The sequence below is a fragment of the Podarcis vaucheri genome, assembly GCF_965113315.1.
Source record: "Podarcis vaucheri genome assembly, chromosome: 1".
NCBI classification, from domain to species: domain Eukaryota; kingdom Metazoa; phylum Chordata; class Lepidosauria; order Squamata; family Lacertidae; genus Podarcis; species Podarcis vaucheri.
Window position 1 is genome coordinate 40,111,449 of NC_138759.1, and position 27,262 is coordinate 40,138,710.

The 27,262-nt window shown below is 45.5% G+C and overlaps 2 long non-coding RNA genes across 4 annotated transcripts in view; both read right to left on the minus strand.

Annotated features, from left to right (window-relative positions):
• The window catches only part of LOC309542848, a 680,556-nt gene that overhangs the window by 650,769 nt on the left and 2,525 nt on the right, over positions 1-27,262 (minus strand). The gene's annotated exons all lie outside the window — the stretch shown is intronic.
• Positions 113-27,210, minus strand: LOC309542816. Its single transcript, XR_014224455.1, has 3 exons — positions 27,106-27,210; positions 773-889; positions 113-250 (listed from the first exon to the last, which is right to left on the minus strand). It is a non-coding gene; the product is annotated as an uncharacterized lncRNA (long non-coding RNA).

Consider the following 27,262-nt stretch of genomic DNA (forward strand, 5'->3'; position numbering starts at 1 on the left):
GATCTGTCCTTCCAGTGAGCACTCAGGGCTGATTTCCTTCAGAATGGATAGGTTTGGTCTTCTTGCAGTCCATGGGACTCCCAAGAGTCTCCTCCAGCATTCAAAAAATTCAAAAGCATCAATTCTTCGGCGATCAGCCTTTTTGATGGTCCAGTTCTCACTTCCATACATCACCATTTGGGAAACCATAGCTTTAACTATACGGACCTTTGTTGGCAAGGTGATGTCTCTGCTTCATGCACATATACTTCTAAATGCAAAAAAAAACCCACAAAAAACTTATAATGTGCTCCAGGCCCAGAGTAACTTGTGAGCCAGCGGTTCCAGGAAGGCAAATGATAATTGCACATAAAGACCTGGACGATGCTATCAATAGCTCTGCTGCTACAGCTAGAGGTAGTAATGTTCCTAAATACCAGTTGCTGGAAACCACAGGAGGGGCGAGAGCACTTGTGCTAGGGTCCTACTAGTGGCCTCTGGTTGGCCACGGTGAGAACAGGATGATGGGCTAAATGGGTCATTGGTCATATGAAGCAGCTGCCTCAGGCAGCGGATGCTAGGGAGCTGCAAATAAGCAGCAGGATTCTGGAGAGTCAGGTGTGCCCTACATCCCTTAAAATCAGCTTCTTTCTCTCAGGTATAGCATAGGACTTTCATGAGTCTTGAAGTAAGAATTAAGTGCTGCTCTGGCCAGCTTCTGCACATGGGAAATGACATGGTCTGATCCTTTATCCAGCCAGCAAAAAGTTTTGAGCTGGCCATTGCTCCTCACTTGTGATCTCACAAATGCTGAAACCCGTCAGCAATTGTTTCATCGTTTCAACTTTCCAGCCACGCACTGAAAGCTTTTCACACTGCGGCGAAGGAATGTGATTTTGAGTGAGCCATTCTAGATTATGATAAAAGTAATGGAAGTGGTTAATACTTAATCTTTCCATGCAGACTACTAAAGGAGGCTCATAAATTATTCCATTATTATGTGATTTGAAATGCAAATCCTAGGGCTAAAATTAATTTTTAATTTTTTTAAATTAAAAAATGTGCTTACATTTCTATCATTCCATTAAGGGAAGGCACTGAAACTGCAAATTCTCATTCTCTCTCTCTCTCTCACGCACACGTGCACACACACACACACACACACACACACACACACTTGCTTTCTTCAAACGCCCAAACATATTTAGAGAATCTTTAAGGACTGGCACATAGCAGGTACATAAATGTGTAAAACCTGCCATACCTAGAATTTGATTTTTTTGGGTATTTTTTTGAATTTACAACCAACACAAGACACATCTCTCTTATCAAACCACCCTAACTGATGTTTTTATGCCCCCCCCCCCATTGCTAAGCATATGCTTGAGATGAACAGGGCTGTTAGATGGCTAATACTAGTGCTACTCCTAGATTTATATAATAGCGATAATAATAATTTACTTCTTATACCCTGTCTGTCTGATTGGGTTACCCCAGCCACTCTGGGTGGCTTCCAACATATACAAAAACATAATAAAACATTAAACATTTAAAACTTCCCTATACAGGGCTGCCTTCAGATGTCTTCTAAAGGTTGTATAGTTACTTATCTCTTTGACATCTGATGGGAGGGCGTTCCACAGGGTGGGTGCCACTACTGAGAAGGCACCTCTGCCTGGTTCCCTGTAACCTCACTTCTCGCAGTGACAGAACCTCCAGAAGGCTCTCGGAGCTCGATCTCAGACCATCAAAAACTGTATTACAATTTAAAACAGAGTGTAATGACAGCATTTGCTTCAAAAACAAGATCAGATCTAAGTGCCTTCCTTGTCTTTTCTTCTCTTTCATTTTTCAACATAGCCTGTCCATAAATTTCATAAGGCTGAAAGCTGCACGTCTCATATGATTTGTTGTATGCCAGCTCTTTAAAACATTAATGGCATTTTGAATAAAACCTTAACTATGCATTTTTAAAAGAACACAGCAGCTTCTCGATGTCCCTTTGCTTACAAGCAGCATGAAAACTTATTTCGGCCATTATCACCTTCAGTTTATTTATTTGAATTAACATCCGAAGAGCTAATTCCCTGAAAGTAAATGAACAATAGATAAGAGATGATTTTTCCTTGCCATAAACACCCTACAGGGAAACTGACCCTACTTTGACACATCATTTATTTTTAAACTCCACATATAAATTTGTGAGCTCTGCTGATCTGCAGTGTCTGCAGCATTCGTACATCGCTGGAGAGCAAGGCCTTTGGGGAGCACCCACAGCCAGGAAACCCAGTTGCCAGAGCTTAATGAGTGGTGTTTGGAGGAAGTGGCCAATGCAAATTAAATGGAGGAAATTTACCATTTCTAATGGAACTTGTTAGTATTCAAGTCAAACCTACTTTCTGAGATGCGCTGATTTTAAAACACACAGGGCAAAATTCAGTGCCACACTATGATGAATATTTAGACAGAATGATCCCCCCTCTCTGCCCCCTGTGCTCTATTCGGGGAGGGGCTGTTTTCTGACCCTTCCCTGAGCCAATTGGGTGGGGATGCCACATTGCACAAGTGGAAGTCCTTGATCAGGGCTTCTGCTGACGTGGCTCATTAGGTAAAACCTACCCAAATACACAAAATGGGAAGGGCTACCTAACATATTTATATTATGCTTTGATGCTGATTAAAAAAATATAAAGATGATGATTGGTGATAATAATCCATTTTATTGTGCTGGCTTATTCAGTTAGTTGAATTTCCCATACGAAACAGTCCCAGGCTACATTTTCAGCATATTCGGCAAAAATAACTTCAAGCAGCTGGGCTGGAAAAGATCACTGAGAGCTAGTGTGGCATTGTAGCTAGAGTGTCCTCTTCTGGTTCGACGGAGCAAGGCAGGTGAAGTGTGGCAGCACCATGGAGAGCTCCAGGAGAGCGACTCACACCAACTCACTCAAGCTAAGTCTGTGACCCCAAGTCTGTCTTTCCTAAGCTCTGCTTCCTTTTTGAGAAGCAGAATTTCTAAAGGGCCAATGCTCTGACTTGAATACAGTTGTACCTCAGGTTACAGACGCTTCAGGTTACAGACTCTTCAGGCTCCGCTAACCCAGAAGTAGTAGCTCGGGATAATAATAATAATAATAATAATAATAATAATAATAATAATAATAATAATTTTTTATTTATACCCTGCCCTCCCCAGCCAAGGCCGGGCTCAGGATGAGAACAGAAATCGTGCTCTGGCAGCGCAGCGGCAGTGGGAGGCCCCATTAGCTAAAGTGGTAGCTCAGGTTAAGAACAGTTTCAGGTTAAGAATGGACCTCCAGAACGAATTAAGTTCTTAACCCGAGGTACCACTGTACAGGCATTTTCTTGTACTCCATGTGCTGTTGAGCTAGCAAGGTGGTTTGGGAGGCACACGGTTCATCAGGCACAGGGGAAGGCACCCATGAGGGTCCTGACTCTGTCTCTACAGGTTCTGAGGCCATGGGAAGTGCTTCAGGATCAGATAGAGTAGTCTCCTGATAACTAGTATCAGGCTCAGAGTCAGGAATTGAATTTGGCTCAGCCACTGACGTGGGAGCCTCTTACTGGTTCTGCTTACTGGGGTCATAGAGTGTTAAAGGCCAGAGAGGCCCAGGTTCAAATTCACACTCAGCCAAAAGGTTTATGGAGTGAACTTGAGCCTGTCACAATCTCTCAGCCTCACCTACCTCACAAATTTGTTGCCAGCTCTCTCCCCCTCCCCCTCTCCCCCCACCTTACTTGCCTCACAGGGTTGATGATAACATGTGTAACAGAAATAATTGTTTTATACTATTATGGGTTTCTGGTGAGAAAGTGGAAGATAATGCAATAATAAAATAAAGGTGGGTTATCTATTTCTGTCACCCCTGCCACAGCAAGCTCAGGGTACCATCTATGGTCATTTCCCACCCCTTCATTTTACCCTCACAACTGCCCTGTAGATTAGAGGTAGATTAGGCTGGGAGAACAACAGGCCTACAGTCACCCAGTGAACATCATGAATGAGTAGGAGTTGGAACACCAGACTCCCTGGCCCTAAACCAATGCTTTATCCACTACACCACACAGACTTACTGAAAAGGGTGTACTCGCTTTAAGATGGCTATAGGCTCAGGACACTGTTTACTAAGTACTGCCTTTTTGAGAGCCCACCTTCATCCCAGTATTGTTGCACGGCCCTCTGGACCACACACAGCACCACAATAAAGCCTATCATTTATTTATTTTTCAAACTATATTCACCTTATACTGGTGACTCTGGACCAAGCCTATTTGTCTACTAAAAAGGACAATTCAGATACTTTTTTTTTTTACTTGTACAAGCACTCCCAGTAACCCAGGAAACCCCTTGCCTACAGACCATGAGCAGTGTAATATCAGAAGACCTAGCTTCAGTGTAACTTTTCCTTTGCAAAGAGAACCCTCCAGATCCTGGAGCATGCTCTTATCTCAGAGTGCACCTGACACATCCCTCGCTTCTGAGAAAGGTCAGGACTCCTACTGATCATAAGGTTTCTCTTGTTGGATCTTTAAATGGCACTCAAGTGAATCCCAAGCATCACTGTGTTTTTTGCCCAGTCCTCTTCTCCTTTGTATAACTTAAATCCTTTCTGCTTTCCCCAGTTTTTTCCTCCGTTATTAAGCCTTACCTGAACAAGTTTCCCTTCCACCTTCCCTTTTAAGTGATTCCTTTTAAAGCCCTAAACGGCCTTGGTCCTGTATACCTGAAGGAGCGTCTCCACCCCCATCGTTCAGCCCGGACACTGAGATCCAGCGCCGAGGGCCTTCTGGCGGTTCCCTCATTGCGAGAAGTGAGGCTACAGGGAACCAGACAGAGGGCCTTCTCGGTAGTGGCGCCCGCCCTGTGGAACGCCCTCCCATCAGATGTCAAAGAGATAAACAACTACCTGACATTCAGAAGACATCTTAAGGCAGCCCTGTTCAGGGAAGTTTTTAATATTTAATGCTGTACTGTTTTTAACACTTGATTGGGAGCTGCCCAGAGTGGCTGGGGAAACTCAGCCAGATGGGCGGGGTATAAATTATTATTATTATTGTTGTTGTTGTTGTTGTTGTTGTTATTATTCCATCTTTACATTGTTAGCCCTGCATCACTCCCAGACAACAATTATGCCTGTTGCTCCTGATGGATCTCTTTTTTACACAGGCATGGTATGTGCCAAAACCTCTCCCCTTTTTAGCTATAGTTTATTAGGGGTTTCACATCATTATAATAAAACAGTACACTCTCTTATTCCCTCTGCTCCCTACCTCCCAGCCCAGCCAAGCCAAGCCAACTCTCTACCGCCATCTGCCCTCATGCCTACACCCTTAACAGCTACAGCATTTTCACTTCTGATGTTCAGTTCTTTGGTGTGCCATGCAGGGCTCAAGCTCACATGCTCAGATAAGAGTTAGGATCGATGAGTGTCAAATCTGCATTGGAATCCCAGGTTAACAACTTAACAATTGTTTTGTTTCTAGATGATGCCATGGCCTTTGGTTAGTGCAATAAAGTTTATGACTATGAACAATTGTAGAAGTTTCCATCCCTGCATTGTGCCTCCCACTTCTTCTGGTTGTGGGTATTACTCAAAGAATTGTAGAGTTGGAAGGGTCACCTAGTCTGATGCCTTCATATTGGGATTCGCAGGATACTGAGTAAGTCTGCAGGCTTCAACAGGCTGATGCAATACTCTGTGAAGTGCTGGGTCAGAGTGACTCAGCAGGAATGTGATTAATGTGATTGGCTATCACCTGTTTTAAAAAGGAAAGCCTGTTCAACAGTAATTGTGGTGGTTGTGCTGTGGTGTGGTGGGGTGGTGAGTATTCGTTTGCCTTAAGGAGCAGGTACTCTGTATGGACTGTTTTTGTAAATACTTGTATATAGCTCACATTAAAAAGACTGCACTGAAAAGAAACCTGGGACTCTGAGCGTTTTGCTAAAAAGCGCTGCAAGGAATTCGCGACACTGCAATGCAAGAATCACAACTAAAGAATCCTGGACGGATGGCCATCCATGCTCTGCTTAAAAATCTCAAAGGAAGGAGAGTCCACCACCTCCCAAAGGAGTCTGTTCCACTGTTCAACAGCTCTTACTGTCAGAAAGTTATTCTTAATATTTAGTCAGAATCTCCTTTCTTGTAATTTGAATTCAATGGCCCTACACTCTAGATCAGCAGGAAACTAGCTTGCTCAGTCTTGGTGAAGAGTTCTAAAAATGGACTCCAAATATCTTGGAAAATTGAATTTTTGTAGTTTCTGCAGCTCAATTTTCTTATGGGTTCCTAGTTGCAGGATGTCTTGTATACAGTTTTCTGCTCTTGGTGTGGCTTTCCAAAGTTGGAGGATTATTCATTTTGCTGCTTGCATGGCTCAATGGAGCCCTCTTTCCTGACTTTTGGATAACCCCCTACCTGGCAGGTTTGTAGCCAATTATTATGTTCCCACCTCCTATTAACACAGATTTGTACAGGACCGTCTCATTGTACCCCTTCCAGTCCACCCATGTTTATAGATAAGTCAAATGTGAGAGTAATGTCAAGGCTACCAAGAGCAGCTCACACGTGACTTCTCTTCTGTGAACAGGAAGTATGCCAGTTGTGATTTTTGTGTGTGTGTCCATGAAAGAGAAGTGGCCACTAAGTGTGAGCGCATACTTCCGAAGTGGCATTGCTTATGCAATCAGGCCACTCACATATGCTGTTAAGGTGTGGAAGCTAGTCAACCATAGTAGTATCTGCATGCTGCTGAGTATGCACATATATGAGTTGGCATAATGTGGAATTCAGGAAATCACAGCCCTGCCAGATGGTCATCCAGCTTCAGCTGCAAACCCTCTAACCAAAGAGAGTCCACCATCTTCAATTGCTTGCTGAAATCTTATTTCCTATGTTTCAAACCTGTAAATTCAGGGCCCACTCTCTGGAGCAGCTCAAAACAAATTTGCTCCATTATCTGTGTACAGTGGTACCTCGGGTTAAGTACTTAATTCGTTCCGGAGGTCCGTTCTTAACCTGAAACTGTTCTTAACCTGAAGCACCACTTTAGCTAATGGGGCCTCCTGCTGCACCGCTGGAGCACGCTTTCTGTTCTCATCCTGAAGCAAAGTTCTTAACCTGAAGCACTATTTCTGGGTTAGCAGAGTGTGTAACCTGAAGCGTATGTAACCTGAAGCGTATGTAACCCGAGATACCACTGTAATGGCCCTTCAGATATTTGGCGATGGCTAATATATCACCTTTTAATTATCTCTGGATTGAACATGCCCAGTTCCTGAAATCTTCCATCACAGGACTGGTCTCTAGGCCATTCACAATCTGTTTTACCCTCCTCTGGGCACATTCCAGTTTGTACTTTCATTGGACACAGCACTCCAGGTGAGATCTGACCAAAGCAAACAAGAGTGGAATCAATACTTCTTGTAATCTGAACATCATATTTCTGTTGATGTCATCTAGAATCTCATGAGAGCCCTTTTTTTTTTTTTTTTTGCACACACAGAACTGCTGACTCATATTTAGCTTGCAATATACTAAAAAAAAAACCAGCCACCCAGATCCTTTTCACATGTACTGCTGACAAGCCAGTTGTCACCCATTATGTGCTTCTTATTTTGCCTACCTAACAGCAGAACTTTACATTTAGCTCCCTTGAAATTCATTTTGTTAGTTGTGGCCCAGTTCTCCATCCTGCCTATTGCAGAATTCACCAGTCAGGTTGCTCACCAGGGCAAGACAGTTTAAGCGTATTACATTGATCCTGGCCTGACAACACAGGCTGTCAGTTAGTTTTCAGGCCCAATTCAAAGGGCTGGTTTTGGCCTATAAAGCCTTAAATAGCTCAGGACCACAAAACGTCAAGGACTGCCTTCCTTCTATGTGACTCTATCCAGACCCTGCAAGCATCCTCTGAGACCTTTCTTTGTGTGCATTCTCCATGAGAGATCCAGAGGGTGGCAACACAAGAAAGGGCCTTTTCTGCAGTGGCTCCCCCTTTGTGGATGCTCTCCCTAGGGAGGCTCTTCTGGTGCCTAATATATCTTTAGGCACCAGGTGAAAATGTTCCTCTTCAACCAAGCCTTTGGCTGATTAACATCCTACAGTGGTGCCTCGCAAGACGAAAAGAATCCGTTCTGTGATTCACTTCGTCTAGCGGTTTTTTTGTCTTGCGAAGCAAGCCCATTGATGGATTAGGGGATTAGCGCTATTAGCACTATTAGCGGCTTTTAGCGGCTTTTAGCGGCTTATCTGCTGACCGGATCAGCTGATAAGCGGCTTAGCGGCTTAGAAAAGGGGGGGACCAGCAGGAACTCGCAAGACATTGCCGTCTTGCGAAGCAAGCCCATAGGAAATTCGTTTTGTGAAGCACCTCCAAAACGGAAAACTCTTCGTCTAGCGAGTTTTCCATCTTGCGAGGCATTCGTCTTGCGGGGCACCACTGTATGTCCTTTTAAATGTGTTTGTGGCCGGGGGTATTGTTTTGTTCTTGTTTTTATTATGTATTTTGTGCTTTTATCTTGTATTTTCATTCTGTGAAACACACTGAGATCTTCAGATGAAGAGCAGTAAACTAATTTAACAAATAAATAAATAAGAAAGAAGAGGTTGTACTGGAGGAGGAGTCCACAGTGTCAAATTATGCCTTGTTTACAAATGCAGAGGTCCAGGTGTTATATGTTCTCCTGAACTGTATCACTTTACTCTGCAGGTGGAGTATCACAGAAGAGCACTGAACCATGTGAAGCTCCACCTGCACAATCAGCTAGCAATTCAGAAAGATGCCATTAAAGTTTTGTATGTGCAAGGACATTGACTGCCCCTTGAGAAATGCCTCCCCACCAAGAAGGTGTTGCACCAATGAAACACATCATATGGGTCCTATAGCCAGAACCACTTGCTCTTTGGTGCATATTGGATATGGCAATGGTTTGTCCCAATCCCTGGGCAGCCCAGCTTTCCCACACAAACTGCTCAATTCAGCTAACCAGGTGGGCTAATGGAAGCCAGCCCAAGGACCTGCACTAGAGGAAAAGAATTTTTCCTTCTCTCCTCTCCCACCGACCTCCTCCAAATCCAGTTTGGAGGGTCAGGAGAACCCCCAAACAGCATGCAGGAGAGGAGTGGGGAGATGGTTTTGTCTGGCAAATGGAAATGCTTGTGCTGACAGAACAATATTATTAGCGCACTGTTGAATTCCACCCAAAGGCTGCTTTTACTATGCCTTAGATGACAAAAGCTAAAATTTCCCTCTGTGTGTGCTGGCTATGTATTTCCTTTGCTAATAAGCTCCTTTGGCAAAGAACATTTCTTTTACAGGGTCAAGCACACAGTTGGTGTTTAATACACAATAATTAATAACAGCCATTCTGTGGGAATGAGATGAACGTCATAGTGAGAGTATTAGAGCTATTTATTGCCATAGCAGATACAATTTGCTGTGGCCCGGGGAAAGCCTCACCCTCCTGTCTCTGGCAAGCTATTCCGTGGTGCACTGTAGACGTTTCTCAGCACAGGTTGACAAATTAATCCCCACCTCAGCTGTGTGTGTGCATCAATCACATTTCCAGGCTCACGGGTGAAGTCAAGACACCCGCCAGACCATACTTTGCATGTTATTATGCTAGTGGAAAAACTCTGCAGCTCAGATCATAGAACGCAGGCTGTGCCTGCGGAGATGCCAGGGGGAATATTCAAGCACAACATCAAACTGGAAAATAGGAGCTTGTTACAAATGAGTTCAGCTGTTGGGCTGCAGTGGTGCAAAGAGGCAGAATGAGCTCCGGGAGATGCTTGCAGCTCCAAGAGGACAAAGTGCTTGCAAGTGAAGGCAGGAATGTGAAGTCACTAGGAATAATTTTAAATGGAAGGAAAGGTGACATTTCATATTTAAATAAAAAGTCACTGCTGCCAAGACATTAGGAGCTTTGGGACCACTATATATCTTCCCATGAAATTCTTCCTTTCTTCCTTCTTTCCTTCCTTCCTTCCTTCCTTCCTTTTCATTGTCTTGCTTACACATTGCACAAAGCCCGCTTTATATATTATGTGTGCTGAAAGGAAAGCATTTACTCATGCAAACATTCCACACATACCCTTTATTTGTTTAAGTGTGCATGTTACATTCATCAGCCAGTGTACATATGCAGTAGGGTAGTGGAAAATTCATAAGTGCAGGTTCCCTTCATAACAGTTACAACTACTCCCACTCAAATGCATGCCCCTTCTAAGCATAGACAACTTTCTAGGATTATATAATAATCTTATAATTAAAGAATAATAGCAATTTTGCAATGATAAATGCAGATCTCCTTATTTTGCCTTTCAGATCTACTATTTTCTGTGCACATACATGGTAAATGTTTTGGAGTGTGTGTGTGTGTGTGTGTGAGAGAGAGAGAGAGAGAGAGAGAGAGTGTGTTTTGTTGTTTTTTAAAATTGCAAACCTAATAAAAGAAAGAAAACAAAGAATCACAAATGTGTACTATGAAGCATCACAGCCTGGAAGGACAGAAAGACAAAGATACCATACAGCTCAGAAAGGATTTTTAAAAAGTATTAACTCATGCAAAGATTCCTCCAGTATCTTCTTTGGGAGTGACTTAAGTTATGTTTTCTGTGTAGTTCCATTGCAAGGTGACAGAACTTGCACACCAGTCTGTTGAAACTGAAGGACCTTATTTGTGTGTGTGTGTGTGTGTGTGTGTGTGTGTGTGTGTGTGTGTTCCTAAATGTTTAGCTTGGAGCATGAAGTGGCTAAAAAGCTTCCCTTTCATGCTGATTGAGTGCTTTTAGGACACTGGAGACAGGGACCCTGCAGGGATCCTAGAACAGAAATAGTAACAGGTCTTTCACCCCTCACGACCCTGGTCCACTACCTCATGGTCATGCATATATAGCATGCCAGCAACTGATAACCCAAAAAGGCATACCATGGCAGGCTAATGCTATAGGTTTTGCTCCTGATTAGTGCATTTCAACATGGCAGGGCACGCATAGAATGAGTATGAACATTACCTTCTAGAAAAATAGGTGCCAGTACTGCGTACCCTTGAGTACCCCGGGTGGGGGGAGCACTGCCTTTGGCCCACAGATTGCCACTGTGTATTGTTTATCTTACTGGAAGCCTGTGATGCCCGAATGGCACTGAAGGTGACAAGACTTCTCACGAGGCCTTCTCGGTGGTGGTGACTACCCTTTGGAACGCCCTCCCATCAGATATCAAGGAGATAAGTAACTATACAAGCTTTAGAAGACATCTGAAGGCAGCTCTGTTTAGGGAACTTTTTAATGTTTAATGTTTTATTATGTTTTTGTATATGCTGGAAACTGCCCAGAGTGGCTGGGGCAACCAAGTCAGATGGGTGGGGTATGACTAGAATAAATAAAATTATTATTATTATAATACTGAGCTCTGTGCTATGTGGTTATTCAATGTGCCTTTGTTTATGTTCACTTCTCCAGTAGTTTTTTGCTACTCTTTCATCAAGTGTATTACTGCCTTGTTTCGACTGAACTGCACAGTTCACAATGTCCAGAAAGCTCCATTTACACTTTGGTTTAATTAAGTTTAAACTTCTGGGTTTGGATTCAACAGCCTGCATGTCACATCCTCTCACACAAGAGGATGCCCCAGGTTTTGCAGATTCCTACCTCCAGCTGTGTTTAGAAAAACAGATTATAAATAAATAAGCACATATACAATAAATTTGTGCACCTTTGCTCTGCCAAATGCTAAATTATATGCAGACTGTTCTTTGAATTAGCCCTGAGTCCACTAATCCCTGAACATCTGGGATGACATTTTCTAAGGTTACACCTGGATTACAAAAACATGTTGTGTTCTGCCAGCTTGTGTTATATGTTCCCAGATACAATTTGTCTTATATAATTTATCGCTTGTACCTGCTTCTGGACCAGGTCTTAAAGATGACATGCATAACTTATTGTCTACCTTGAGGGAATTGATTCAATTCCCGGGCTTTTGATTGCAAAGCTGCACAAATCAGCTTAACGATTCCATGAACAGTGAATAGAGAATACATATTTTGGCCTTCTTGGGGGGGGGATATATTATTTTGTTGATCACACACTCTTTATTTTGGTTATTTCCTGTGCCCCTATTGCTTCTGCACTTTCCAAGTGTCTCATCACCCTGCCCTAGCTTTTGGGTACATCCCCTCCCTTTCTGTTGCTATAGTAACTAGGTTTACTCTTAATGTAGTACTATTTTTGGCCAATGGCCCAATTCATCAGCAAATCCCCTGTTTACTTTTTCCTTGTTATTGCTTAGTAATCTAGCATCAGAGCTAGATTGGAGAGAAGTCCAGCACTTTCACTAACAAAACTATTAGCATTTGCAAAAAGAAGGGCGGGGGAGGAAATCCCATTATATACTGTAGTGTAATCAGAAGATGCCAGAGCCAATGCAAGCTAAGTGATACTTCTGGACATAATTTAGGCAGCATTTCTTAGAAAATAAGGACTGACCCTGATTTTTATTTATATATATATATATATATATGCTTTCGTAGATTTTCACGGGTACAGGAATGCAGGTTTTGGTGTCTTCGGGTGTCTTCCCGTGTAAGAGTCGGGGTGTCTGTGCGACGTTTCGACGAGGTCTCACTCGTCATCTTCAGGCTGGTGCTTTCGGCTTCTTGTTACTGGAACAAGAAGCCGAAAGCACCAGCCTGAAGATGACGAGTGAGACCTCGTCGAAACGTCGCACAGACACCCCGACTCTTACACGGGAAGACACCCGAAGACACCAAAACCTGCATATATATATATATATATATATGCAGGTTTTGGTGTCTTCGGGTGTCTTCCCGTGTAAGAGTCGGGGTGTCTGGGCGACGTTTCGACGAGGTCTGACTCGTCATCTTCAGGCTGGTGCTTTCGGTTTCTTGTTACTGGAACAGAGCAGAATCTGGTGTTTGAGTTCCTATAAATACTGTTGAGGGGTGTGGTGTATAGCCTCCAACGTTCTGGGCAGAGAGGAAGTTCCTAGATTAGTGTGCCTTTTCTTCTTTTGTTCCTTAATTACTTGAGGGATATCTTGAGTGATTTCATGAGTGATATTCTGAATACCACTGGGTGGGTCATTAAGTGTAGATTAGTTGCTAAAGCTTTCGTGTCTTGACCTCTTGAGCTTGTGAAGAGTTTTTCTGAGAAGATGGCTGTGCTGCATTTAGTTGTGCTCTGGCTTGGCTTCGTGTATAGGGGCGAGCTGTGATTTTGTGCCTTGTGCCAGCCAGATCTGTGTAGGGATTGCAGGGGGGTGCAGCATCCGGAGGTGCCACTATAGTTTGGCTACTGGATGGAGTCTGTAATATGTCTGTGGAGAGGGTCTGGGTTTGGGTCTGGTGTGGTTGATTGGTGACGGCGTTCTGTGTGCCTCTGGTTCTGGTGTCGGTTTTTGTGGGGAGGGCTAATTTCCAGATGTCTGGCAGGCGGGACGTGTCGTCACGCTTGTTCATGTTGTGAGGGTGTTTCTCTATCTCGATGGCTTCCATGATTATTCTCTTGTGGTGATGTTCCATGTTAAAGAGCAATTTGGAATCTGCAAAATTAATTTCGTGTCCTGTTTCTTTCATGTGTTGGAAAAGAGAGGAAGTTTTTTCTTCTTTTTTGACGGCATTCTTGTGTTCTGCGATACGTGCATTTATTCGTCTGTTTGTTTGTCCAATGTACGTGGCTGGGCAGACTTTGCAGGGTATTTCATAGACCCCTTGGTTTTCCAGCTGGATTTTGTCTTTTGGGTTTCTGAGGATATTGGCTATTTTTGGGTTGGTGCAGAAGGCTGTTTTGATATTGTGTTTATGGAGGATTTTGCTAATTTTGTCTGTAGTGCCCTTGATATAAGGAAGGAGGGCCATGCCATTGTTTTCTTCTGTGTCTTGGTTTTTGGGGGGTGTTTCTTTTTGGATTAGCTTCGTAACCCTGTTTTTCTGGTATCCATTGGCGATTAACACATTTGAGAGATTCTGTAACTCAGTTGTCAAGTGGTCTTTGTCAGCCAGGCGTTTGGTTCTGGAGATGAGAGTCTTGGCTACGGAGTTTATTTGTGCAGGGTGGTGGTGTGATTGTGCATGTAAGTAGCGGTTGGTGTGTGTTTTTTTTCTACCGGAAAAAAACACACACCAACCGCTACTTACATGCACAATCACACCACCACCCTGCACAAATAAACTCCGTAGCCAAGACTCTCATCTCCAGAACCAAACGCCTGGCTGACAAAGACCACTTGACAACTGAGTTACAGAATCTCTCAAATGTGTTAATCGCCAATGGATACCAGAAAAACAGGGTTACGAAGCTAATCCAAAAAGAAACACCCCCCAAAAACCAAGACACAGAAGAAAACAATGGCATGGCCCTCCTTCCTTATATCAAGGGCACTACAGACAAAATTAGCAAAATCCTCCATAAACACAATATCAAAACAGCCTTCTGCACCAACCCAAAAATAGCCAATATCCTCAGAAACCCAAAAGACAAAATCCAGCTGGAAAACCAAGGGGTCTATGAAATACCCTGCAAAGTCTGCCCAGCCACGTACATTGGACAAACAAACAGACGAATAAATGCACGTATCGCAGAACACAAGAATGCCGTCAAAAAAGAAGAAAAAACTTCCTCTCTTTTCCAACACATGAAAGAAACAGGACACGAAATTAATTTTGCAGATTCCAAATTGCTCTTTAACATGGAACATCACCACAAGAGAATAATCATGGAAGCCATCGAGATAGAGAAACACCCTCACAACATGAACAAGCGTGACGACACGTCCCGCCTGCCAGACATCTGGAAATTAGCCCTCCCCACAAAAACCGACACCAGAACCAGAGGCACACAGAACGCCGTCACCAATCAACCACACCAGACCCAAACCCAGACCCTCTCCACAGACATATTACAGACTCCATCCAGTAGCCAAACTATAGTGGCACCTCCGGATGCTGCACCCCCCTGCAATCCCTACACAGATCTGGCTGGCACAAGGCACAAAATCACAGCTCGCCCCTATACACGAAGCCAAGCCAGAGCACAACTAAATGCAGCACAGCCATCTTCTCAGAAAAACTCTTCACAAGCTCAAGAGGTCAAGACACGAAAGCTTTAGCAACTAATCTACACTTAATGACCCACCCAGTGGTATTCAGAATATCACTCATGAAATCACTCAAGATATCCCTCAAGTAATTAAGGAACAAAAGAAGAAAAGGCACACTAATCTAGGAACTTCCTCTCTGCCCAGAACGTTGGAGGCTATACACCACACCCCTCAACAGTATTTATAGGAACTCAAACACCAGATTCTGCTCTGTTCCAGTAACAAGAAACCGAAAGCACCAGCCTGAAGATGACGAGTCAGACCTCGTCGAAACGTCGCCCAGACACCCCGACTCTTACACGGGAAGACACCCGAAGACACCAAAACCTGCATTCCTGTACCCGTGAAAATCTACGAAAGCATATATATATATATATATATATATATATATATATATATATATAAAAGGCGGGAGCATTTGCCACCTTTGCCCCTGCTACATGACTCCCCTTGGGTTGTATCCAAAGTAGAGCTGCACGGACAGCGCAGGTATTTCTGCTTGCACAAGGGAATGTTCTCTCCCTCTCTTCCCTCCTTCCTGTTCTCGGGCTCTTCCAGCCCTCTGTTGTATGTGCAGGGGGAGAAGAGAGGGGAAGCAGAAATCCTTGCCCTGGTGGGCTGAACTAGTTGAACATTGCCCATGGGCTCTTCAGAAAAGCCCTGCTGGACCAACCCAAATGCTCATCTAGTCCAGCATCCTGTCCTCACTGTGGCCAACCAGATACCTATAGGAAACCTGCAAGCAGGACATGAGCGCAACAGCATCCTCCCCAGTTGGGCTCCACCGAATCTCGCATTCAGAGGCATACTGGCCTTCCTACTGGAGGTAATACACAATCATCATGGCTAGAAGCCATGGGCAGCCTTAAGCTCCATGATTTTTTTCCTAATCCCCTTTTAAAGTCATCTAAGTTGGTCATTACTCTATCGTGTGCTTGTGAATTTATTAATACTACTACTGCTACTACAACTGAATCTACATGTGTATCAAGGTAATTTACAAACATATAATGGAGGCAGCTAAAATGGTTTTAAAACACAACAACAACAATGCATAAATAACTGGATAGGTTTAAAAATTAACTATGGGCTGGCCGAAGAAGTACATCTTCCAACCTTCAGCTTCTTTTGAAGACCCCAGGTTCTAGTGTTGTCACTAAGAGAATGTAAGCTTCCCGATAATCCCTAGAATTTATCTTTTTGCAGCTGACACACACTGGTTTGACAGTTTCATTGAGCCATACACAAGATCTGTTTCCTTCACCACCAGTTCAGACCCCATAAGAGTATAGTGAAGCTGGGAATATTTTGCTCAAATTTACTTGGCCTAGTATACCTGAAGGAGCATCTCCACCCTGATCATTTTGCCCAGACACTGAGGTCCAGTGCCGTGGGCCTTCTGGCGGTTTCCTCATTGCGTGAAGTGAGGTTACATGGAACCAGGCAGAGGGCCTTCTCGGTAGTGGCACCCACCTGTGGAATGCCCTCCCATCAGATGTCAAGGAAATAAACAACTATCTGACTTTTTGAAGACATCTGAAGGCAGTTTAGGGAAGTTTTTAATGTTTGATGTTTTATTGTGTTTTTAATATTCTGTTGGAAGCCACCCAGGGTGGCTAGGGAGGCCTGACCAGATGGGCAGGTCATAGGAATAATTTGTTGTTGTTGTTGTTGTTAACACATGTTTACATTGAATCACATCTGCCATTTTAATGCCCATTTACCAAGTTTTGAGAGATCCTTTTGGAACTCCTCACAATCACTTTTTTTCCTCGCCACTCTGCACAATCTGGTGTCATCCGCAAACTTTGCCACATCACTGCTCAACCCTAAACTGAGATGATTTAAGAAGAGATTCTTTAAAGGCCTCTCAGCTGTAATTTATATCTGTCTTCCATCATCTCCAGCCGACATGGCCAATAGTCAGGAGTTATGGGAGGTGCAGTCCAACAATGTCTGGAGGTCCACAAGTTCCTGACCCTGCTCAAATCACTATCAGTTTATCACCAACCACTAAAATTCAGCACAATTCAAAAGACTCAAAGCACTTTGGGAAAACCCCCAGGTCTGCAATGCATAGAAAAAGAAGATTCCATGACTGCAGGTTAATGTTCTTCGGGTGTTTGTTTGTTTGTTTTGTATAATGCCATTATCAGACATAAAGCTTTAATTTAATGGAGGCAACTAACAAGATCAATCCACATTCCCAATTATTATGCTGAAGTCTCTGCACTTAAACCAATTTAGTCCCATTAACGTCAGTAGGACTACAATGGCTTAAAATCCTACTATTTCACCTTAGCTGGACTGTGGATCTGACCTTGAAAATGCTTAATGTAATTGTTACAAAACACAGCTGAACCTCCTCCTCTGTCATATAGATAGATAGATAGATAAGGTTGGCACATTCAGAGGAGATACATGGTCTTTGCAGACAGTATGTTAAGTGACTTATGTGAAATACTTATATTGTACAGCGGTATTTCAGACAGTAGCAGCTACAGTAATCTAAGCAAAACCAGAGCCAAAGGAAGATTAATCCATCGCAGTTAGACGTTCTATTTTAAGCAGCAGGAGCAAATGTCTAGTGGCTGCACACACACTAAGCTTTCTGCAACACACTACTCCAGTTTGGTGCCTGATGAAAAGGAGCCCTGTAATGAATCTTAAGATTGTAACTCACGCTGTGCCTGTCACACTGGTGCTATTGGCATGCAGAGACTGCAGGGAGGACCATTTGGTTTTCCCTTATTATTCTACAACACTTAACTATTTTTAGGAACTTTAAAAATAAGGCAGGATCCCTCCTTCCACCTGTGCAAAAGATGCAGAAGGCAATATTCCCTTCCAGAGCCAGACCCTTGCATTTCGCAGGGTGCCATTCCGGAATGACCCCTGACTTTACGAAGGACCTTTTTCAGAGGTGAGGGAGGAATGCTTCTGGAGGTGAAAACACCTATTTATATGCATAAATGCCACTTCCGTTGCTTTCCAGATTATGCTGATACGTCCCCAAATTCTTTGTGTTGGCGTCTCCTATGTCTGAAATATGCACATTTCACCAGTGCTTTTTTAAGGTACAACATGTTTCATTACTATTGTACACTTGGCCCTCTTTGTCATGAGCATGGAGCGGGTGGCGCTGTGGTATAAACCACTCAGCCTCTTGGGCTTGCTGATCAGAAGGTCGGCGGTTCGTATCCATGCAACGGGGTGAGCTCCCAATGCTGTGTCCCAACTTCTGCCAACCTAGCAGTTCAAAAGCACACTAGTGCAAGTAGAGAAATGGATACCGCTGTGGCAGGAAGGTAAATGGTGTTTCCGTGCACTCTGGTTTCCGTCACGGTGTTGTGTTGTGCCAGAAGCAGTTTAGTCGTGCTGGCCACATGACCTGGAAAGCTGTCTGTGGACAAACATTGGCTCCCTCAACCTGAAAAGCGAGATGAGCACCACAACTCCATAGTTGCCTTTGACTGGACTTAACCGTCCAGGGGTCCTTTACCTTTACCTTTATCATGAGCAGTTTTTGTGTACCCATGCTCCACCCTTTGCTGTGGCAATGCTTCTCACTTTGAAAAGTAATTGAGTATAAAATGTACCATAAGCAGTGCCTTTCAGCCTTAGAATCACGGATCATGATTGAGTCAAATTTAGGCACTTTAAAGTGACACTGTGTTCAATAGAGACACAGAAAAATGCCTTAGACCCATTGTCAGGGAACTGACATCGGAGGAAAGGGAAGTGGTAGGGCTCCCAGAGACTGGGAGAGAGTCAACAGCCAAAGCAGGGACCAGTAGGGGGAGCGCGGGGTCTCTGGAGGAGGATCTCAGTAATGCTGAGAGAGACGCAGCAGCCCAGGCAGGAAGCAGAAGGGGAGAGAAAGGGGTGAGAGACACTTCGAGCGAAAATAGCGGGGAGGTGTCAGAAGCAACTGCAGGGAGACCTATGCTTCGCCGGAAGCTGTCACGTCGTGAGTCCAGGAGACGCGTTTCCGTTAAGGAACTTCTTTGCTGGAAGCGCTTCCGCAGACAGCCACTGTCGGACTCTACAAGTGACTAGAGCAGACATGTCTGAGGAGCTCTGTCACACACAGAGGTTTGTGGGGTCGCACAAACTCTGAAGGGGCACTATTTTAAGCACAAGCAGCTAATCATCCCCTGACAGCAGTCCGACAGTCTCTGTACGCTGCCTGTGCAGGAGAAGGCATCATGAGCGACCCAGCAGGAGCCGGAGCCGCAGGGGGTGGAGCTGGTCCAAGCTTGGAAGACAGATACCGAGCATTGGAGGTCCAACTTGCGCTGCAGACGGCGAGGCTCGAGGAGAGGAGGGCTCAAGATGCAGACAAGAAGGGGAGAACCACTCAGTTCCCCAGAAAGGTACCAGGATTAGTGCAGAAGTTTGGGGGGGACCCCAAGGATTACCATGCCTTTAGGACTGAAATGCAATATGCCCTGAATGTGCAGTTTGATGAGTTCCCTGATGAGGAATCCCGAGTTGCTTTCGTAATTGGGCATCTTGAGAAGGGGGCGCGAGATTGGGTTCGACCCCTGATGGCAACGCACAACGATATCCTGAAGGACACTATGAAATTCTTTCGTGCAATGGATATCATGTTCTCCAGCGATATTGAGGAGGGGGTAGTGCGCAGACAGCTAATGGCTTGCAAGCAGGGAAGCAGATCTGTCCGTGAGTACTGGACTGAATTTACCATGCTGATTCACAGATTGGGGTGGGATTTATCGGCAGCACCCATTCAGATGCTATTTGAAGAAGGTCTTTCTTCAGCTGTGAAAGACGAGCTGGCCAGGAGCCCCAGGGCGGTGTCTATGGATCAGCTGACCAAATCTGCGCTGACCATTGGAGCGCGCCAGGAGGCAAGAGCCTTGGAGAGGCGGGAAGGGAGAGGGGAACGTTGGAAGGAGTTACGCATTCCAGACATTCCTGAGCCAGCGTTCCCGCCGGCAGAGCCGATGGAAATCGGAACAGCCCGAGCGCGCGCAGTTTCAAAGCCCAGTGAGGGGGCGAAGAAGGAGGGAAAGGGACCCCGGAAATGCTATCTCTGCCAACAGCCAGGCCACTTTGCCAGAGTCTGCCCCCAGAGGAAGGAATGGCAAGGGATGGTGGGAACTGTTGAGGGGGAAGAGCAGGGAGAAACGGAGCAGGTAAAAGCCAACGCCTGGTTGCCAGCAGGGCACTGCAGCCAGGCCAAAGAGCAGTGAAAGTGCCCCTTTCCCAAGTGCCAGTGCCAGAAGCTCCTCGACCTGCTCTAGTGATTGAAGTGTCGCTAGAGTTGCAAAATGGACACCCCCTAAAAATAAAGGCGCTGTTGGACTCAGGCAGCTCCTGCAATTTCATGAGCAAGGAGTTTGCGGCTGAACACCAGATACAGACTATCCCCTTAAGCAACCCCCTGCAGGTGACCACGATCGATGGCAGAGAACTGTTGGGAGGAGGCGTCAGCTTGCAGACCATCCCAATGATAATGAGGGTGGCAAGGCACACAGAACTGATAGCGTTTAATGTGGCCACCTTGGGAGGCGCTCCCATTATTTTGGGAATGAGCTGGCTAGCCCTACATGATCCGCTGGTGGGCTGGCATCAAAGAGTGGTTTCCTTCGGTTCCGCACATTGCTTAGAACACTGCAGGGGGGAAAAGGGGTCAGCAGGGGCCCAAGCCACCCTAGCAGGGACGGAAGTGATGGAGAAGGGGAAGGTGCCATCACAGTATGCTGATCTCAGCGACGTGTTCAGCGAGAAGGAAGCTGACCAACTACCCCCGCATAGGCCCTTTGATTGCCAGATCAATTTACTCCCTGGAGCACAGCTTCCTGTAGGCAGGTTGTATGCCATGTCAGACAGGGAGATGCAGGAGTTGCGAGCGTTCATTGACAAGAACCTGAAGAGAGGCTTCATCAGAGAGTCCAAGGCAGCGGGGGGTAGCCCAGTGTTTTTTGTGGATAAAAAGAACACGGACAAGCCGAGACTGGTATGTGACTTTCGGGCCCTAAATGCAGTGACAGAGCCGGTGGCTTTTCCTATGCCCAGGATTGATGATATTTTGACCAGGGTGCGAAAAGGAAAGATTTTTACAAAGCTGGACCTAAGGGGGGCGTACAACCTGATACGTATAAGGAAAGGGGATGAATGGAAGACCACCATGTTCACCCCTTTGGGGGCATTTGAATATCTCGTTATGCCTTTTGGATTACAAGCAGGCTCCGCGTGTTTTCAAGCCTTTATGAACCATGTACTGGGGCCTTTGCTCTACAAGAATTGCGTGGCCTTCTTAGATGACGTGTTGGTGTATTCGGAGAATGAGGAGCAACATGTGAGAGACGTCAGAGAAGTGTTGAGCAGGCTGCAAGCCAACAGACTGTGGGTGAAACTGGAGAAGTGTCAGTTTCATACCAAGGAGGTGGAATTCCTGGGGTACCGCTTGTCAGACAAGGGGTTGGCCATGGACCCCGGCAAGGTTCAAGCGGTGCTGGAATGGAAAACCCCCAAGACTAAGAAGGATGTGCAGAGGTTCCTAGGGTTTGGAAACTTTTATCGTAAGTTCATCCGAAACTTCGCTCACCTGACGGCGCCCATCACGGACTGTCTCAGCAGCAAAAAGAAGTTTGTTTGGACGGGGGAGGCGGAGCGAGCGTTTGAGGAACTGAAAAAGGCCTTCGCCTCTGACGAACAACTTCTACATGTGGATTTACAAAAAAAGCTGAGGGTCGAAACAGACGCTTCTGACAGAGCCATAGGGGCGGTGCTTCTTCTGCAGCCGGGGAAGGAGGGGTCCGAGTGGCGACCGTGTGCCTTCTTTTCGCGAAAGCTGAACAAATCTGAGAGAAACTACACGGTGTACGACCGGGAACTTCTTGCGATTTATGAGGCCTTCCGGAGATGGAGGCACCTACTAATTGGTGCACAACAGAAGGTGCAAGTACGCACGGACCATAAGAATCTAGAGTATTGGAGAACTGCGCGAGTGCTCAACCAACGGCAGTTGAGATGGGCCCAGGAGTTCTCCAAATTTAACTTTGAGATTTGTTACGTACCAGGCCAGGAGAACGTTAGGGCGGACGCTCTATCACGCAAACCTGAATATTTGGAGGGAGAGGGTGCACCCGAAGAGACCCATGTCATTCCCGAGGATCGCTGGGTGTGTGGGGCGGCACTGGTGGGGCTAAGGGAACTGATAGAGGGAACGGTGCAGGATGAATATGCCCAGGACAAACTCAGGGGTCTCAGGAGGGAGGGAGACAAACCCGGGGGTTTTGAGGAGAGAAACGGGGCGTTGTACTACAAGGGAGCGTTATACGTACCTGAAGGAGAATTGAGGGAAAAGGTACTCAAGCAACTGCACGATAGCCCCACAGCAGGGCATTTTGGGCAACACAAAACCATGTGGCTGGTTACCAGGGAATTCTGGTGGCCCAAGGTCAGGGAAGATGTGCGGGAGTATGTGAGAGGGTGTGACCGATGTCAACGAGCCAAGGGGGAGAGGCGGGCACCGGCAGGTTTATTAGAACCACTACCCACGCCGGAAAGACCATGGGAGGCAGTGGCAATAGATTTTATGACTGATCTGCCCAGGTCCAAAGGGAAGACAGCCATTATGGTTGTGGTAGACCTGTTAACCAAGATGGCCCACTTTATAGCCTGCTCACATGCGGTCACAGCAGAAGAAACCGCTAAATTGTTTGTGGAAAATGTGTTTAGATTGCATGGTGCCCCCTTGAGGGTGGTTTCGGACCGAGGGAAACAATTTACTTCCAGGTTCTGGAGGAAGCTCATGAGCTTATTGCATGTAGAGGTGAATTTTTCCACTGCCCGCCATCCAGAAACCAACGGGCAGGCGGAAAGAGCTAATGGTGTCCTCCAGCAATATTTGAGGTGTTATGTGAATGACAGAGAGAATGATTGGGTGGAGAAGCTGGCGTTGGCAGAATTTGCCTATAACAATGCGGAGAACGTGTCCACGGGAATGAGCCCTTTTTTGGCCAATCACGGGTGTCATCCCCGAGCCTTCCCAGGGGGGGAGGGGGAGAACTGGAGCGTTCCAGCCGCAGAACAGTTCGTTGAAGAAATGGAAGCGATCCATCGCCAGCTCCAACTTAATTTAAACAGGGCGAAGGAGGAATATAAGAGGCAGGCAGACAAAACCAGAAGGGAAGGAGAAAGCATTAGGGTGGGGGACCAGGTGTGGTTGTCCACCCAAGGGTTACCATTTAAAGGAGGTTGTAAGAAGTTAAGACCCAAAAGGCTGGGACCATTTGAAGTCACGCAACAGGTCAACCCAGTGGCTTTCAGACTCCGGTTACCTAACCACATGAAGTTGCACCCAGTGTTCCACAGATCATTGCTGTCACCGTATATAGGGGACAGAGAGGGGAGGGTCAATAGGGGACCAGCTATGGAGGAAAAAGAACACAGCTACCATGTAGCGGAGATTCTCGATTCCAGGTGGAGGGGAGAGCAAGTAGAGTATTTGGTAATGTGGGAAGGGGAGCCGGAGTCGGAAAACACTTGGGTCAGGGCAGAGGATGTAGATGACGAGGTTTTGATTGAAACTTTTCATCAGAGATTCCCTCGGAAACCCCAGCCAGTGGCGAGGTTCCGGAGGGAATACTTCGCCACCACCGACGAAGAAGAAGAGTTGGAGGGGTTCGCTGATTCCGAGGTGGAGGAGGATTCAGCGAGTCGGAACGAAGACCGATGGAGGGAAATGTTCGAGACGTCGGAAGATGAAGAGGATTCTTTTAGGGGTTTCAGCTCCTCACCGCCCAGAGGAGAGAGTAGGGGCGGGGGAGAGGGGGGCCCTGGAGGGGAGGTGGATGTCAGGGAACTGACATCGGAGGAAAGGGAAGTGGTAGGGCTCCCAGAGACTGGGAGAGAGTCAACAGCCAAAGCAGGGACCAGTAGGGGGAGCGCGGGGTCTCTGGAGGAGGATCTCAGTAATGCTGAGAGAGACGCAGCAGCCCAGGCAGGAAGCAGAAGGGGAGAGAAAGGGGTGAGAGACACTTCGAGCGAAAATAGCGGGGAGGTGTCAGAAGCAACTGCAGGGAGACCTATGCTTCGCCGGAAGCTGTCACGTCGTGAGTTCAGGAGACGCGTTTCCGTTAAGGAACTTCTTTGCTGGAAGCGCTTCCGCAGACAGCCACTGTCGGACTCTACAAGTGACTAGAGCAGACATGTCTGAGGAGCTCTGTCACACACAGAGGTTTGTGGGGTCGCACAAACTCTGAAGGGGCACTATTTTAAGCACAAGCAGCTAATCATCCCCTGACACCCATAGTCCATCCACCTCAGTATTGTCCACATGCACTGACAACGACCTTCTGGTATTATAGACAGAGGTCTCTCCCAAACCTATTTGGAAATGGCAGGAAATGAACCTGGGACCTTCTGCATGCATAGTGTAGGTGATGCTCCACAACTGAGCTACAACCTTTCCCTGTGTGGTTAACATAAGTTAACCAAGTAACTGAACCTCTCCAATGGGACCAAAGAGTGCTTGACTTCAGCTGGATCGTACTCATAGCTTGTAGCTAGCAGTTATGTAGGAGGATATGTTTAGAAGTTGTTAAAGATAGACAAGGAACATCTACAGCCCAGAAGTTCTTGTAATGAAAGCAAAGATCAGAGACAGGGCCATTAGCAATGTTCCATCCTTTTGCAATGGAATGGATGCCAGCAGCGATGTATGATTAATGCCCTCAGACATTGGAGGGTTCTTTCTATTTTGAGGTAGTTACTTTAAATGTAAAGCCAGATAGACAGTGCTTGGATTGAGTGTGTCAGGGCTATGAAGATAGGGGAGAGGAAGATAAGCGGATTAAGGTGGACTTGTGACCTTTCCTTGCACATATTTAGGGAAACAATTGTGAGAAAGTGTGTAAAAAAAAATTGTATAAACTACCGTAAATAACAACTGGATACTCCCCCAAAGCAGTCAATAACAATCATTTGTAAGAACCTTTATCTAGATTATGTGTGTTATTTCAAAGCCAAATATCAAATTTAAAGGAAAAGGCAGTTGTGGTCATTGTGGTAACATTTGTAAACATAGTAAAACAGCTGTGTTGTGTTCTGATAAAGGTTGGGGGGGAGATATCTGGATTCAAAACTTGTAAGTGGCAGATGCACCTGTGAACATAGCTTTGTTGTTGTGAAGGTCTAGTATAAGGCTCCAATTTAAAGGCTGAGATACTTTTGAGGGAGTTGTCTTCCCACGGCATCCTAAGATCCATTTGGGTGGTCCAGCTGAAATGGTAAAGTCAGCCATTTACTCTCCTCACAGGGCTGCTTCAAGGGAGTGTATACCACCGCAAGCTCCTCAACAAAGAGCTGGGTAAAATTTTATTTCTTCGAGTTAGTTTGCAACCTTCACTGAAATCCTAGAGTCATAGAATTGAAGAGCTGGAAGGGACCCTGAGAGTCATCTCATACCCCTGGAAAGACACATCTAGAATTGTGCTGCACTTTCAATTGCCCATTGAGAGCCAGTGTGGTGTAGTGGTTAAGAGCGGTAGTCTCGTAATCTGGGGAACCGGGTTCGCGTCTCCGCTCCTCCGCATGCAGCTGCTAGCTGACCTTGGGCCAGTCACACTTCTTTGAAGTCTCTTAGCCCCACTCACCTCACAGAGTGTTTGTTGTGGGGGAGGAAGGGAATGGAGAATGTTAGCCGCTTTGAGACTCCTTAAAAGGAGTGAAAGGCAGGCTATCAAATCCAAACTCTTCTTCTTCTTCATTTCTTGATGCCAAATGTGAGCTCCTTAGAAAGTCATGAGGCAGTCACGCATCGCTCAAAAACAGCCAAATGGCAACCCTGCTAATACTCATAGCAGTATGGTTTGACTCTGTTTAGAAAAAACTACTTTATGGAGGAAATTAATACTGAGCAGAAGAAAAGCCCAAGCACTGCACACCACATCTCTTCCTTAGTAAGCTAAGGGTTAATCATGCTAAAGGAGCTGAGAATGGAATTCAGCGTCATGCAGGAAGGAGGGGCAAAAAGTTCTGCTCTGCCTAATATTGCTTGCTTTATCTCTGAAGGGAAGAGATCTTTCTTAGCATTGCTATTAGTCTGACAGCACCGCTAGAGGGACCAACTCATGTTTAAGAGCTAGATGTAATCTGAATTGATGAACTTGACATGTCCCAAATGATTAGTCCAAAGCACAGCATCCAATATTCCGAGTTCATCTAGCATATACCATTCTCTGTCTCTTTACCCCTGTCCCTGCCAGCCGCCATTTCCTTGCTAATTCTGTCCAAGGTAGGACCCCGCTCCTGATATCCATCCTTCACAGGATATGCAGAAGTCTTTGACATGCAGCAGTGTTACATTGTCCAGATAGAAAATAAATGAATTGGTTTTGGTAGTACCAGCAATGTACTTCGCAAATATCTTTTTAAAAACCAAGAAACCAAATTGCTTACTCGATGAGTGTTCTCTTCTGCGTAGAAATGCAATTAGAGATGCATTAGGACTTGTTTAGCAATGTGTTCCCTTCATAGTTTAGACTCTGTGGGATAGTCTGTAGTACTTTCAAAAAGAGCAGCTTACCCTGATATCTAGTCTGTACGTAACAGGTAGAAGGAGTCCTGTTGCTGTGGGTTGAGGAGTCAGAGCAGTGGCTGGAGGGGTCATAGAGTGACTTTGGGCAAATTGCCATCTCTAAGCATAATGCTGCAATCCAATGCACTCTTATCTGGGAGTAAGCGCCACTGAACACAGTATGACCTACACTTGAGTGAATGCAATGGTGCAGCTGCAAGATTTTAGATGGCCATGCATGCTGCTTCAGTTGTGAATCACACACTTGACATATCCCTCCCCTCCCCCCCATTCCCTGCTTTACATCCTTATTCCCTTCTTCTGCATTCCTGATACATCAGAGCACAAAAACAAACAAACCAAAGTTGCCAGCCCTGATAGAAAGAGAAATACTCTGACCATCTGAAGTTGCACATTGTAAATTCACTTACATCATAGCACCCATCATGACCACAGGAACAAAATGGGGCTTGCTTCTGCTGTCCTAATGCGGAACACATTCATTTGGAAATAAGTGCCATTTTGTTGTAGAAAAGGAGAATATATTTTTCAAGGCGAAATAATGAAATGAGTGCGTGTAAACTGTAT